Below are 15,008 nucleotides of genomic sequence, written 5' to 3'. Positions count from 1 at the left end.
CACACATATTTTAACCTCATTGGTCCACAGGACCTGTTTCCAAATGCATCAGGCTTGTTTAGATATTCTTACTTATGACACTGAATTTTATGGTGAGGACGCTGGAGAGTTTTTCTTCTGATGACACTTCATTAGAAGAGACATATGAAGGCCATATTTGAGCAGGTGTCTCTGAACAGTAGAACAATGTACTACAACTCCAGAGTCTGCTAATTATTTCCAAAGGTCTTTTGCAGTCAAGCGGGGTTTCTGATTTACCTCTCTAGCAATACTGCTAGCAAGCTCTCACTAAAATTTAGCTTGGTCTTCCAGACCTTATCTTGACCTCCATTGTTCCAGTTAACTGTAATTTCTTAATTACATTTGAACTTTGGAAAATGAAACTTGAAAACGCTTTGCTATCTTCTTATAGTCTTCTCCTGCTTTGTGGGCCTCCGCCATTTTCACGTTCAGAGTGCTAGGCAGCTGCTTAGAAGAACCTATGGCTTCTGTTTTTTAGAGGACGCTGGGTTTTTACAAAGCTGGGAAATTTGCATCTGCTGGCCTTTCCTAATTATGATTGTGTACAAGCCATAACTTTAACAGGCTAATTAAGGTCTGAAACCTTGGTCAAAGATATAAAATATCTTAAATATAAGATATCTGAGCACATAAATCTCCAAGGGTGCCCAAACTTTTTTGCATCGGCCCATTTTCCTTTTTGTAGTTTTCTAAATGTAAAAAATGAAAATATATTTGTAAAGTCTGGAGGGAGATTCTCCTGCAAATTAGTGTCTAGCCCACAGCCTGGTACTGCTCATTTACATATTTGAAATGTTATTATTATTATTTCTCTGGAATAAGACGTCAGATTTCAGTTATCAAGGGATAATTTTATTCAACTTCCTATGACCTGCATACCTACAGTGGGGAAAATAATTACTTGATACACTGACAATTTTGCAAGTTTTCCCACCTACAAAGAGGAGAGGTCTGCAATTTTTACCGTAGGTACACTTCAACTGTGAGAGACAGAATCTTAAAAATAAAAACCAGGAAATCACATTGTATGTTTTTTAAATAATTAAATTGCATTTTATTGCATGAGATAAGTATTAGATCATCTACCAACCAGAAAGAATTCTGGCTCTCACAGACCTATTAGATTTTCTGTAAGAAGCCCTCCTACTCTGCACTCATTACTCATTATAAACTGCACTTGTTTGAATTTGTTACCTGTATAAAAGACACCTGTCCACACACTCAATCAATAATGCTCCAACCTCTCCACCACGGCCAAGCCCAAAGAGCTGTCTCAGGACACCAGGGACAAAATTGTAGATCTATTTCAATAAATCATACTAAACCACCTAAATAATTTAGACTTCAGTTTAAACCCTCAAAATACATCAGAGCAGACACCTCAAATCAGACCACTTAATCAACACTCCTAACCTCAAAATAAATACAGATTTCAATTTAGAGAAAACAAACTTCCCATACCACAGCTTAACTCTAAGGCCACGTTCACATGATCACTATTCTGTCAGTATTTTACCTCAGTACGTGTAAGCCAAAACTAGGAATGGAACAATCTGAGGAAAAGTATAATAGAAACACGTCACCACTTCTGTATTTATCACCCACTCCTGGTTTTGGCTTACAAATACTGAGGTAAAATACTGACCAAATACTGATCATGTGAACGTGGCCTTAGGGTACATGCACACAATGTTTTTTTTCCCCCGTGGGTCTGCTTTAAAAAAAAAAGTGCTAATAATATACTCAAAAGAATGAACATATGCATTTCAATGTAAAAAAACACAAGCGGTTTAGTGTTTTTTACATCTTTTAGATATCCAAAGATGCCAAGCAGTTAAAAGAAATCACCTCACCATTGTTCAGTTTTCAGCTTGGAAAATGCTTTTTTCTTTGGGAAGACTCAGAAAACATTCAGCAGATACGCAGGCGTCTAGTTGAGTGTTTTTTCTCTTTCAGTGTTTTCTGCTCTAAAATCCGCTTTCAATTAATTTACTGTTAATGAAGATTAAAAAAAAATTCATCCAGAAAACATATGTATAAAAGATGCACCAAAAGCACTGTAAAAATTATTTTAAAAGACTCCGGCAGCCACAAAGGTAAAACCAAAAAAAAGTCCTCTGGAAACAGCCCAAAAAAAGCGAAAAAAGTTCTTCAGCAAAAAAAAAATGCCTGAAGCGTCTTTTTGAAAAACTCATCAGGCTCGTTTGCCTGAGCACATATATATATATATATATATATATATATATATATATATATATATATGTATATATATATATACTAATTCCTTCCTCCCGACTCCTTTTTACAGGCACGATCACTAAGTCCTTACTAAGTTTTTATAAAGGTTAAGGCAAAGTCCAGATTCCAGACCCATCGGCACTCCTGTCATTTTATGATGCTCATTTTCACTGTAAACAAAGGCATGGCTTATTAGAAAAAAAAAAATCTTTCTTAGTAACTCTCTGCTGTAGATAATATCTGAGGAACCCTTTTCTTTCACATTCCCCTCAAAAAACAGGACACATATAAAATTGTAGTGGTGCACCTATGGCTGCAGCTATGTGACGGGTCCATCCGCTGAAGGATTCTGCAGGAGAAAGTGACCTGGAGGGATCAGTATGGTTGGATTGCTGACTCCAGCCCAGCGTATGGAAGAGATCACTGTACGTAATAAGTGCAAATTGCCTCTTCTGAGAAAAAGAGGACTAAGGTCATTTATATGAGGCCATAATGTACCTCACATACACAGCAGGTGGAGTTTCATTTCTTGATATCTTTTCCTTTCTCTTGCACTGTATTTCGGCTCACACTTAGACCGTGGTAAGTACCGGCACATATCTTTATGCTCTTTAAGATACTTTTATTTTAATTCACAATTTGATGTAATTTCTGCAGATTTACTGCAAGTTAGCACACATCGAAATCAAGACTATGTACTTTGCTTGTGTGAATCGTTTATCAATATGTATTCCTATAGGCTATTCATTATAAGAATAATATACTGTAAATCTCATTTCAAACTGTAATCTGTACTTTTATTGGCTGAGATTTGTGCTTTTAGGGCTCGCTCACACTAGCGTATAATACGGAGGAATGCAATACGAGAAAATATCGCATTGGACTCTAACCAATGTTATTCAATGGGTCAGTGCCCATCTGCAAGCCTTTCTTCAGCTCTAATCGGACTGAGGAAAATATCGCAGCATGCTGTGATTGGAAGCGTATATCGGACGGAACTCGTCAGTGAGTGTGCCGTCTGGTTTTTACTTGCACATCTCAAAGGAACCATGAAATGTCATCAGCCAAGTGCAGTAAATTCACAGCCCAAACTGTCAGAATAGGATAGATAGAATAGATATATAGAATAGATAGAATACCTATATGTCCAGTAGATATATAATGTCACAAGCCCTCTACATGTGATAAACTAGCACCCTTTAGTGCCTTTCATGTGGAGTTTTGCTACACCTTTTTAGGCTTGTTAATCCTAATAAATAAATAGTTTAAATAAACTATTTTGATAATCAGCAAAGCTAAAACAGACAGATGTGGACTGATATTATCAGGCTGGGAAGGTCCATGGTGATTGACCTCTTCCCAACCTAAAAGGTGCCATATCTCATGAGATGCGCCAATTCCGCCACTTTGCCTGGCTCTTCCCAATTGCTCTGGTGGAGTGGCAATGGAAATGGAAACCTGAAAGATATAAAAAGAGAGAAATAAAGACAAGACGCAATAACTATGGATTTTGCCAACCTGATAATATCAGCTCTCAGCTGTCTGCTTTACCTTTGCTGGTTATCAAAAAATAGGGGAGACCCCATGTTATTTTTTTAATTATTTGCCTATTAGATTAACCCCTTTCTGACCTCGGACGGGATAGTACGTCCGAGGTCAGAAGCCCCGCTTTGATGTGGGCTCTGGCGGTGAGCCCGCATCAAAGCCGGGACATGTCAGCTGTTTTGAACAGCTGACATGTGCCCGTAATAGGCGCGGGCAGAATCGTGATCTGCCCGTGCCTATTAACTAGTTAAATGCCGCTGTCAAACGCAGACAGCGGCATTTAACTACCGCATCCGGCCAGGCGGCCGGAGATGATGGCATCACCGACCCCGTCACATGATCGGAGGTCGGCGATGCTTCAGTATTGTAACCATAGAGGTCCTTGAGACCTCTATGGTTACTGATCCCCGGCAGCTGTGAGCGCCACCCTGTGGTCGGCGCTCACAGCACACCTCATTTTCTGCTACATAGCAGCGAACAGCAGATCGCTGCTATGCAGCAGAGGCGATTGTGCTGTGCCTGCTTCTAGCCTCCCATGGAGGCCATTGAAGCATGGCAAAAGTAAAAAAAAAAAGTTTAAAAAAATGTGAAAAAAATAAAAAAAACATAAAAGTTTAAATCAGCCCCCTTTCGCCCCAATCAAAATAAATCAATAAAAAAAAATCAAACCTACACATATTTGGTATCGCCGCGTTCAGAATCGCACGATCTATCAATAAAAAAAATCATTAACCTGATCGCTAAACGGCGTAGCGAGAAAAAAATTAAAAACGCCAGAATTAAGTTTTTTTGGTTGCCGCGACATTGCATTAAAATGCAATAACGGACGATCAAAAGAACGTATCTGCACCAAAATGCTATCATTAAAAACGTCAGCTCGGCACGCAAAAAATAAGCCCTCAACTGACCCCAGATCATGAAAAATGGAGACGCTACGAGTAGGGTTGAGCGAAACGGGTCGATCATTTTCAAAAGTCGCCGACTTTTGGCTAAGTCGGCGTCTCATGAAACCCGATCCGACCCCTGTGCTTGTCGGCCATGCGGTACGCGACTTTCGCGCCAAAGTCGCGTTTCAATGACGCGAAAAGCGCCATTTCTCAGCCAATGAAGGTGAACGCAGAGTGTGGGCAGCGTGATGACATAGATCCTGGTCCCCACCATCTTAGAGAAGGGCATTGCAGTGATTGGCTTGCTGTCTGCGGCGTCACAGGGGCTATAAAGGGGCGTTCCCGCCGACCGCCATCTTACTGCTGCTGATCTGAGCTTAGGGACAGGTTGCTGCCGCTTCGTCAGAAGCAGGGAGAGCGTTAGGCAGGGTCCACTAACCACCAAACCGCTTGTGCTGCAGCGATTTCCACTGTCCAACACCACCTTCGGTGTGCAGGGACTGTGGAAGCTATTTTTTTTTTTTTTCCCCTCAGCGCTGTAGCTCATTGGGCTGCCCTAGAAGGCTCCGTGATAGCTGTATTGCTGTGTGTACGCCACTGTGGAAACCAACTGCTTTTTTCAAAGCACATATCCTCTTGTTCCTTCCTTTCTGCACAGCTATCTTTTTTGTTTGTCCACACTTTTTATTTAATTTGTGCATCAGTCCACTCCTATTGCTGCCTGCCATACCTGGCTTAGATTACTGCAGGGAGATAGTAATTGTAGGACAGTCCCTGTTTTTTTTTTGTTTTTTTTGTGGGAGATTAAGATTGGCATTTCTGCTACAGTGCCATCCCTGTGTGTGCCATCTCTCACTGAGTGGGCCATAGAAAGCCTATTTATTTTTTCCGTGATTTGTGTTCTAAATTCTACCTCAACACAAAAACACTACATCAATCAGTGGGAGAAAAATATTGGCCTCAGTCAGGGCTTGTGTGTCACTGCTGTGTGTGCTATCTCTCATTCAGTGGGCTATAGCAAGCCTATTTATTTTATTTTTTTTTTTAATATTATTTGGTTTCTAAAGTCTCCCTGAAAAAAAAAAAAAAACCTAAAAAAACAGTGGGAGAGTAATATTGCCCTTTCAGCTTGTGTGCCAGTCTTGACTCCTGGGTGTGCCACCTCTCTCTCTCATTCAGTGGGCCATAGAAAGGCTATTTTTTTTTTTGGTTTTTTTAATATTATTTGGTTTCTAAAGTCTCCCTGAAAAAAAAAAAAAAAAACATAAAAAAACAGTGGGAGAGTAATATTGCCCTTTCAGCTTGTGTGCCAGTCTTGACTCCTGGGTGTGCCACCTCTCTCCCTCTCATTCAGTGGGCCATAGAAAGCCTATTTATTTTTTTTTTAAAATATTATTGGGTTTCTAAAGTCTCCCTTAAAAAACAAAAAATACATAAAAAAACAGTGGGAGAGTAATATTGCCCTTTCAGCTTGTGTGCCAGTCTTGACTCCTGGGTGTGCCACCTCTCTCCCTCTCATTCAGTGGGCCATAGAAAGCCTATTTTTTTTTTTTTTTAAATATTATTGGGTTTCTAAAGTCTCCCTTAAAAAACAAAAAATACATAAAAAAACAGTGGGAGAGTAATATTGCCCTTTCAGCTTGTGTGCCAGTCTTGACTCCTGGGTGTGCCACCTCTCTCTCATTCAGTGGGCCATAGAAAGCATTTTTTTTTTTCCTTGATTTGTGTTCTAAATTCTACCTCAACACAAAAACACTACATCAATCAGTGGTAGAAAAATATTGGCCTCAGTCAGGGCTTGTGTGCCACTGCTGTGTGTGCTATCTCTCATTCAGTGGGCTATAGAAAGCCTATTTATTTATTTATTTTTTTTCTTATTATTTGGTTTCTAAAGTCTCCCTGAAAAAAAAAAAAAATACATAAAAAAACAGTGGGAGAGTAATATTGCCCTTTCAGCTTGTGTGCCAGTCTTGACTCCTGGGTGTGCCACCTCTCTCCCTCTCATTCAGTGGGCCATAGAAAGCCTATTTATTTATTTTTTTAAATATTATTGGGTTTCTAAAGTCTCCCTTAAAAAACAAAAAATACATAAAAAAACAGTGGGAGAGTAATATTGCCCTTTCAGCTTGTGTGCCAGTCTTGACTCCTGGGTGTGCCACCTCTCTCTCATTCAGTGGGCCATAGAAAGCATTTTTTTTTTTCCTTGATTTGTGTTCTAAATTCTACCTCAACACAAAAACACTACATCAATCAGTGGTAGAAAAATATTGGCCTCAGTCAGGGCTTGTGTGCCACTGCTGTGTGTGCTATCTCTCATTCAGTGGGCTATAGAAAGCCTATTTATTTATTTATTTTTTTTCTTATTATTTGGTTTCTAAAGTCTCCCTGAAAAAAAAAAAAAATACATAAAAAAACAGTGGGAGAGTAATATTGCCCTTTCAGCTTGTGTGCCAGTCTTGACTCCTGGGTGTGCCACCTCTCTCTCTCTAATTGTGGGCCATAGAAAGCCTTTTTTTTTTTTTTTTTTTTTAATATTATTTGGTTTCTAAAGTCTCCCTGAGAAAAAAAAATAAATAAATTAGGTGGGAGATTAATATTGACATTAGTGCTTGAGTGACAGTCCTGCGTGTGTGTCATCTCTGTGATTTTGTGCCACAGAAAACAGAGTGTGTAACATTGTGCCTGATTTTCCTTGTGGTCTCACCAACCTGTTAAGGGATATTGAAATCATACTGAAGTTATAGCTCACCGTGTAAGTTGTTTGACAGCAACAAATAAAGTTACTTTGGTTAAGATTTTAAAACAATGAGGAAGTCTGGTGCAAGAGGTCGTCGTGGGCGTTCATTGTCAGCTGGTAATGATGGTAGTGGTAGTGGAGCATCAGGTGGTCGTGGGGATAAAAATATTCCACCTAAGTCTGGAGCTGTGGAGCCAGTTTCGTCGTCAGGCTACACAAGGCCTCGAACGCTCTCTTTTCTGGGAGTAGGAAAACCGCTTTTAAAGGCGGAGCAGCAACAGCAAGTTTTGGCTTACATTGCAGACTCAGCCTCTAGCTCTTTTGCCTCCTCTTCCGAAACTGGTAAATGTAAAAGCAGCGTGTCGCTTGTGGATGTTCACGGTCAGGGACAAGTCGCTTCCTTGTCCTCCTCAGCAAAAACTACAACAAGAGAGAAGGATGCAGCAGGCGACACAACGGGTCACTCCATGGAGCTCTTTACACATACCGTCCCTGGCTTAGAAAGTGAAACATTTAACAGGCCATGCCCATTACAAGTATATTCTGACATGGAGTGCACTGATGCACAGCCACAGCCAGAGTACTATGCTGCTCCTTTGACTCAGACCACCACATTGCCCTCTCAGGGTACAGATCCACAATCAGACCCTGATGAGACTATGTTGCCCCGCCACGAACGCTATACCACCGACCGACACAGTGACACAGACGAAGTTGCACACGAGCTCGAAGAGGAGGTAATAGATGACCCAGTTATTGACCCCGATTGGCAGCCATTGGGGGAACAGGGTGCAGGCGGCAGTAGTTCAGAAGCGGAGGTGGAGGAGGGGCCGCAGCAGGCATCAACATCGCAACAGGTTCCATCTGCCGGGCCCGTATCTGGCCCAAAACGCGTGTCAAAGCCAAAACCTGTTGGAGCACAGCGTTGCCATCCGGTTAAAGCTCAGTCTGCAATCCCTGAAAAGGGATCCGAGTCTAGGAAGAGTGCAGTCTGGCATTTTTTTAAACAACATCCAACAGATCAGCGCAAAGTCATTTGTCAAAAATGTTCAACTAGCTTAAGCAGAGGTCAGAATCTGAAAAGTCTAAATACTAGTTGCATGCATAGACACTTAACCACCATGCATTTTCAAGCCTGGACTAACTACCAAACGTCCCTCAAGGTTGTAGCACCCTCGGCCAATGAAGCTAGTCAGCAACGCAACATCCCTTCCGTCACTGTAAGGCCACCATTTTCTGCACCACCGGCAGTATCTGTGCAGGTTTCTTTGCCAGCCAAAAGCAGTCAGGGTCAGGGAACCACCAGTTTTGTAGGAGGAAATATTGCATCTAGGGCACCGGCGGAAACAATACCGTCTCCAACCGTCTCTCAGTCTGCCATGTACACCGGCACACCCGAAAGTTCCACGATCTCCAGCTCTCCAGTCCAGCTCACCCTACATGAGACTCTGGTTAGAAAAAGGAAGTACTTATCCTCGCATCCGCGTACACAGGGTTTTAACGCCCACATAGCTAGACTAATCTCGTTAGAGATGATGCCCTACCGGTTAGTTGAAAGCGAAGCTTTCAAAGCCCTGATGGAGTACGCTGAACCACGATACGAGCTACCCAGTCGACACTTTTTTTCCAGAAAAGCCATCCCAGCCCTGCACCAGCATGTTAAACAGCGCATCGTCCATGCACTCAGGCAATCTGTGAGTACAAAGGTGCACCTGACTACAGATGCATGGACCAGTAGGCATGGCCAGGGACGTTATGTGTCCATCACGGCACACTGGGTGAATGTGGTGGATGCAGGGTCCACAGGCGACATCAATTTAGGGACAGTTGTGCCTAGCCCACGGTCTAGGAAACAGTTGGCTGTAGGCGTTCGCACCCCCTCCTCCTCCTCCTCCTCGTCCTCCTGCAGAAGCTACAGCTCTTCCACAGAACGCAGTCTGCCAACCACTCCATCGGCAGATGACACTGTTGCACACCAGTTGTCCCATTATGGGCCAGCTACTGCCAAGCGTCAGCAGGCTGTATTGGCTATGAAGTGCTTGGGCGACAACAGACACACCGCGGAAGTTCTGTCCGAGTTCTTGCAACAAGAAACGCAGTCGTGGCTGGGCACAGTAGATCTTGAGGCAGGCAAAGTAGTGAGTGATAACGGAAGGAATTTCATGGCTGCCATCTCCCTTTCCCAACTGAAACACATTCCTTGCCTGGCTCACACCTTAAACCTGGTGGTGCAGTGCTTATTGAAAACTTATCCTGGGTTCTCCGACCTGCTCCTCAAAGTGCGTGCACTTTGCTCACATATCCGACGTTCGCCTGTACACGCCAGCCGTATGCAGACCTATCAGCGGTCTTTGAACCTTCCCCAGCATCGCCTAATCATAGACGTTGCAACAAGGTGGAACTCAACACTGCACATGCTTCAGAGACTGTGCGAACAGAGGCGTGCTGTTATTTATTTGTGGGAGGATACACGGGCAGGCAGTAGGATGGCAGACATGGAGTTGTCAGGTGTGCAGTGGTCTAAGATACAAGACATGTGTCAAGTCCTTCAGTGTTTTGAGGAATGCACACGGCTGGTTAGTGCAGACAACGCCGTAATAAGCATGAGCATCCCCCTAATGCGTCTGCTGATGCAAAGTTTGACGCACATAAAGGAGCAGGCGTCTGCACCAGAGGAAGAGGAAAGCCTTGATGACAGTCAGCCATTGTCTGGTCAGGGCAGTGTACAGGACGAGGTAGCGGGCGAAGAGGAGGTGGAGGACGAGGAGGATGATGGGGATGAGTATATTTTTAATGCCGAACCTTTCCCGGGGGCACAGGAAATTGGTTGCGTGTCACGGCCGGGTTCTGGTTTTTTGAGGGACACAAGTGACGTAGATTTGCCTGCAACTGCCCCTCAACCAATCACAACCGGAGATTTGACAACTGGAACTTTGGCCCACATGGCGGATTATGCCTTACGTATCCTAAAAAGGGACACACGCATTACGAAAATGATGAACGATGACGATTACTGGTTGGCCTGCCTCCTTGATCCACGCTATAAAGGCAAATTGCAAAATATTATGCCACATGAGAACTTGGAACTAATATTAGCAACCAAACAATCAACTCTTGTTGACCGTTTGCTTCAGGCATTCCCAGCACACAGCGCACGTGATCGTTCTCACACGAGCTCCAGGGGGCAGCAGACTAGGAGTGTTAGGGGTGCACACATCAGAAGTGGCGTTGGACAGAGGGGTTTTCTGACCAGGTTGTGGAGTGATTTTGCTATGACCGCAGACAGGACAGGTACTGCTGCATCAATTGAAAGTGACAGGAGACAACATTTGTCCAGTATGGTTACTAACTATTTTTCATCCCTTATCGATGTTCTCCCTCAACCGTCATTCCCATTTGATTACTGGGCCTCCAAATTAGACACCTGGCCAGAATTGGCAGAATATGCATTGCAGGAGCTTGCTTGCCCGGCAGCAAGTGTCCTATCAGAAAGAGTATTCAGTGCTGCAGGTTCAATATTAACCGAAAAAAGGACTCGTCTGGCTACCCAAAATGTTGACGATCTAACATTCATTAAAATGAACCACAACTGGATTTCGAAATCTTTTGCCCCACCTTGCCCGGCCGACACCTAGCTTTCCTATGAAAGGCTCTTGCCTGTGAATTACTTTTCTAATGTCTAATTTGCTGCAGCTGATTGTACAGCATACGACATGTTTACACCTCCCTAAATGGCCAAACTCCCCACACGGGGCCGTGGTATCGCGACTTGGCGCAAGCACCCGTGAGACTGCTGTTTGTCTGAAGAGGTGGGTGTGCTCGCTTTTGGTTGACGGCATTGCTACTGGGTCCCTCATAGTACAATGTAGTGTCTCTGGCGGTGGTGGTGCGCACCCAACGTCAGACACACCGTTGTAACATGAGGGGCCCTGGGGCGGTCCCGCCGGCCTCTAGAGAGTTCCCCCCTACCCCAGCTCAAAATGTGCTCTACCACATGCAAAATTATGTCGCACAGCTCCACCAATCTTTAGTCTATTCGCTGACATCATTCAATGTCTGGCACTGACAATACACATTTGTAGACATCTATGATGCAACTTAAAGTAGTCTGTGTCTGTGTCCTATATTGGCACCATTAAATAGTTACTGCCAAATTACTATGTCAGAAACTCAGCAGATGAGCCCACCCCTGTACCTAAGTATGCCACCTTTTTTTTTGTTTTGGTTGTTTTGCGAGACATTAACATCTATTTATATTTTGGGAGTACTGGGACAGACACTCCTTGCACTACTCCTCCACTCACCACCAAGCTGCCCGTGTATCCATGTAACCGCTGTAAAACTGCCATGAGCCTATTGTTTGTTATTTTAGGCCTTTGAAGCCTGTCTGCGGTCCCTCCTTCCACTAGTCCTCCACTGACCAGACCACTGCTGCCCGTGTACCCCTGGAACCAATTATAAAGTGCCTACAGCCAGCCCATTTTCTTATGTTAGGCCTTTGAAGCCTGTCTGCGGTCCCTACTTTAAATACTCCTCCACTCACCACCAAGCTGCCTGCCCGTCTATCCATGTAACCGCTGTAAAACTGCAATGAGCCTATTGTTTGTTATTTTAGGCCTTTGATAGCCTGTCTGCGGCCCCTACTTGCAATACTCCTCCACTGACCACAATGCTGCCTGGAGTGCCTGCCTGTGTATCCATGTAACCGATGTAAAACTGCCATGACTGCCTACTGTTTGTTATTTTAGGCCTTTGATAGCCTGTCTGCGGCCCCTACTTGCAATACTCCTCCACTGACCACAATGCTGCCTGGATTGCCTGCCTGTGTATCCATGTAACCGATGTAAAACTGCCATGACTGCCTACTGTTTGTTATTTTAGGCCTTTGATAGCCTGTCTGCGGCCCCTACTTGCAATACTCCTCCACTGACCACAATGCTGCCTGGAGTGCCTGCCTGTGTATCCATGTAACCGATGTAAAACTGCCATGAGTGCCTACTGTTTGGTATTTTAGGCCTTTGATAGCCTGTCTGCAGCCCCTACTTGCAATACTCCTCCACTGACCACACCAATGCTGCCCGTGTACCCCTGGAACCTATTTAAAAGTTCATAGAGCCTAGTTATATATTTTATTTACTATTAATAAGGCCATGATGGACTACGCTGTACCACGCTACAAGCTAACCAGTCGACACTTCTTTTGCGAGAAAAGCCATCCCAACCCTCCACCAGCATGTAGAAGACCGCATTGTCCATGCACTCTGGCAATCTGTGAGTACAAAGGTGCACCTGACAACAGACGCATGGACCTGTAGGCATGGCCACGGAAGATTACGTGTCCATTACGGTGCAATGGGTTAATGTGTTGGATGCATGGTCCACAGGGGACAGCCTACTAAGTCTGTCTGCAGTCCCTAATTCAAATTGTCCTCCACTGTCTAAATCGGAGCTTCCACCTTCTGGCTTTCGGCCTATAGTATCAGAAATTAAACTGCATTTGGCCTTCAACTTTGGTTAGGGCCTACTAACAGCTTCTGCCCCTCCCTGGTGTTGCCCTCAACTAAATAAAGCTGAGCTTCAACCTTCTGCTCCAAATTACCATTTTAAAAAATGCAATAGGCTTTTCCGGCCTACTAAAGGTGTCTGTCTGTGTGCCCCTGCCTGGTGTTGTCCTCAACTAAATAAAGCTGAGCTTCAACCTTCTGCTCCAAATTACCATTTTAAAAAATGCAATAGGCTTTTCCGGCCTACTAAAGGTGTCTGTCTGTGTGCCCCTGCCTGGTGTTGCCCTCAACTAAATAAAGCTGAGCTTCAACCTTCTGCTCCAAATTACCATTTTAAAAAATGCAATAGGCTTTTCCGGCCTACTAAAGGTGTCTGTCTGTGTGCCCCTGCCTGGTGTTGCCCTCAACTAAATAAAGCTGAGCTTCAACCTTCTGCTCCAAATTACCATTTTAAAAAATGCAATAGGCTTTTCCGGCCTACTAAAGGTGTCTGTCTGTGTGCCCCTGCCTGGTGTTGTCCTCAACTGAATAAAGCTGAGCTTCAACCTTCCGGCTCTCATTAAGTGGTTTTTAAAAAACAAAATGGTGGTTAGGGCCTACTAACGGCTTCTGCCCCTCCCTGGTGTTGCCCTCAACTAAATAAAGCTGAGCTTCAACCTTCTGCTCCAAATTACCATTTTAAAAAATGCAATAGGCTTTTCCGGCCTACTAAAGGTGTCTGTCTGTGTGCCCCTGCCTGGTGTTGTCCTCAACTAAATAAAGCTGAGCTTCAACCTTCTGCTCCAAATTACCATTTTAAAAAATGCAATAGGCTTTTCCGGCCTACTAAAGGTGTCTGTCTGTGTGCCCCTGCCTGGTGTTGTCCTCAACTGAATAAAGCTGAGCTTCAACCTTCCGGCTCTCATTAAGTGGTTTTTAAAAAACAAAATGGTGGTTAGGGCCTACTAACGGCTTCTGCCCCTCCCTGGTGTTGCCCTCAACTAAATAAAGCTGAGCTTCAACCTTCTGCTCCAAATTACCATTTTAAAAAATGCAATAGGCTTTTCCGGCCTACTAAAGGTGTCTGTCTGTGTGCCCCTGCCTGGTGTTGTCCTCAACTAAATAAAGCTGAGCTTCAACCTTCTGCTCCAAATTACCATTTTAAAAAATGCAATAGGCTTTTCCGGCCTACTAAAGGTGTCTGTCTGTGTGCCCCTGCCTGGTGTTGTCCTCAACTGAATAAAGCTGAGCTTCAACCTTCCGGCTCTCATTAAGTGGTTTTTAAAAAACAAAATGGTGGTTAGGGCCTACTAACGGCTTCTGCCCCTCCCTGGTGTTGCCCTCAACTAAATAAAGCTGAGCTTCAACCTTCTGCTCCAAATTACCATTTTAAAAAATGCAATAGGCTTTTCCGGCCTACTAAAGGTGTCTGTCTGTGTGCCCCTGCCTGGTGTTGTCCTCAACTAAATAAAGCTGAGCTTCAACCTTCTGCTCCAAATTACCATTTTAAAAAATGCAATAGGCTTTTCCGGCCTACTAAAGGTGTCTGTCTGTGTGCCCCTGCCTGGTGTTGCCCTCAACTAAATAAAGCTGAGCTTCAACCTTCTGCTCCAAATTACCATTTTAAAAAATGCAATAGGCTTTTCCGGCCTACTAAAGGTGTCTGTCTGTGTGCCCCTGCCTGGTGTTGTCCTCAACTGAATAAAGCTGAGCTTCAAACTTCCGGCTCTCATTAAGTGGTTTTTAAAAAACAAAATGGTGGTTAGGGCCTACTAACGGCTTCTGCCCCTCCCTGGTGTTGCCCTCAACTAAATAAAGCTGAGCTTCAACCTTCTGCTCCAAATTACCATTTTAAAAAATGCAATAGGCTTTTCCGGCCTACTAAAGGTGTCTGTCTGTGTGCCCCTGCCTGGTGTTGTCCTCAACTGAATAAAGCTGAGCTTCAACCTTCCGGCTCTCATTAAGTGGTTTTTAAAAAACAAAATGGTGGTTAGGGCCTACTAACGGCTTCTGCCCCTCCCTGGTGTTGCCCTCAACTAAATAAAGCTGAGCTTCAACCTTCTGCTCCAAATTACCATTTTAAAAAATGCAATAGGC

At 43.9% G+C, this 15,008-nt stretch overlaps 1 protein-coding gene across 2 annotated transcripts in view; it reads left to right on the top strand.

Annotated features, from left to right (window-relative positions):
• The first annotated feature begins 2,428 nt into the window (after positions 1-2,428).
• The window catches only part of LOC143808510 (uncharacterized), a 49,145-nt gene continuing 36,565 nt past the window's right edge, over positions 2,429-15,008 (top strand). The window contains exon 1 of one of the 2 annotated variants that reach the window (XM_077291259.1): positions 2,429-2,684. The gene's annotated coding sequence lies outside the window, so the exon portion shown is untranslated. The other variant, XM_077291258.1, reaches the window with a different exon arrangement.

The sequence above is a fragment of the Ranitomeya variabilis genome, chromosome 2 (assembly GCF_051348905.1).
Source record: "Ranitomeya variabilis isolate aRanVar5 chromosome 2, aRanVar5.hap1, whole genome shotgun sequence".
Classification (NCBI taxonomy): domain Eukaryota; kingdom Metazoa; phylum Chordata; class Amphibia; order Anura; family Dendrobatidae; genus Ranitomeya; species Ranitomeya variabilis.
This window is presented reverse-complemented; position numbering and strand designations above follow the sequence as displayed.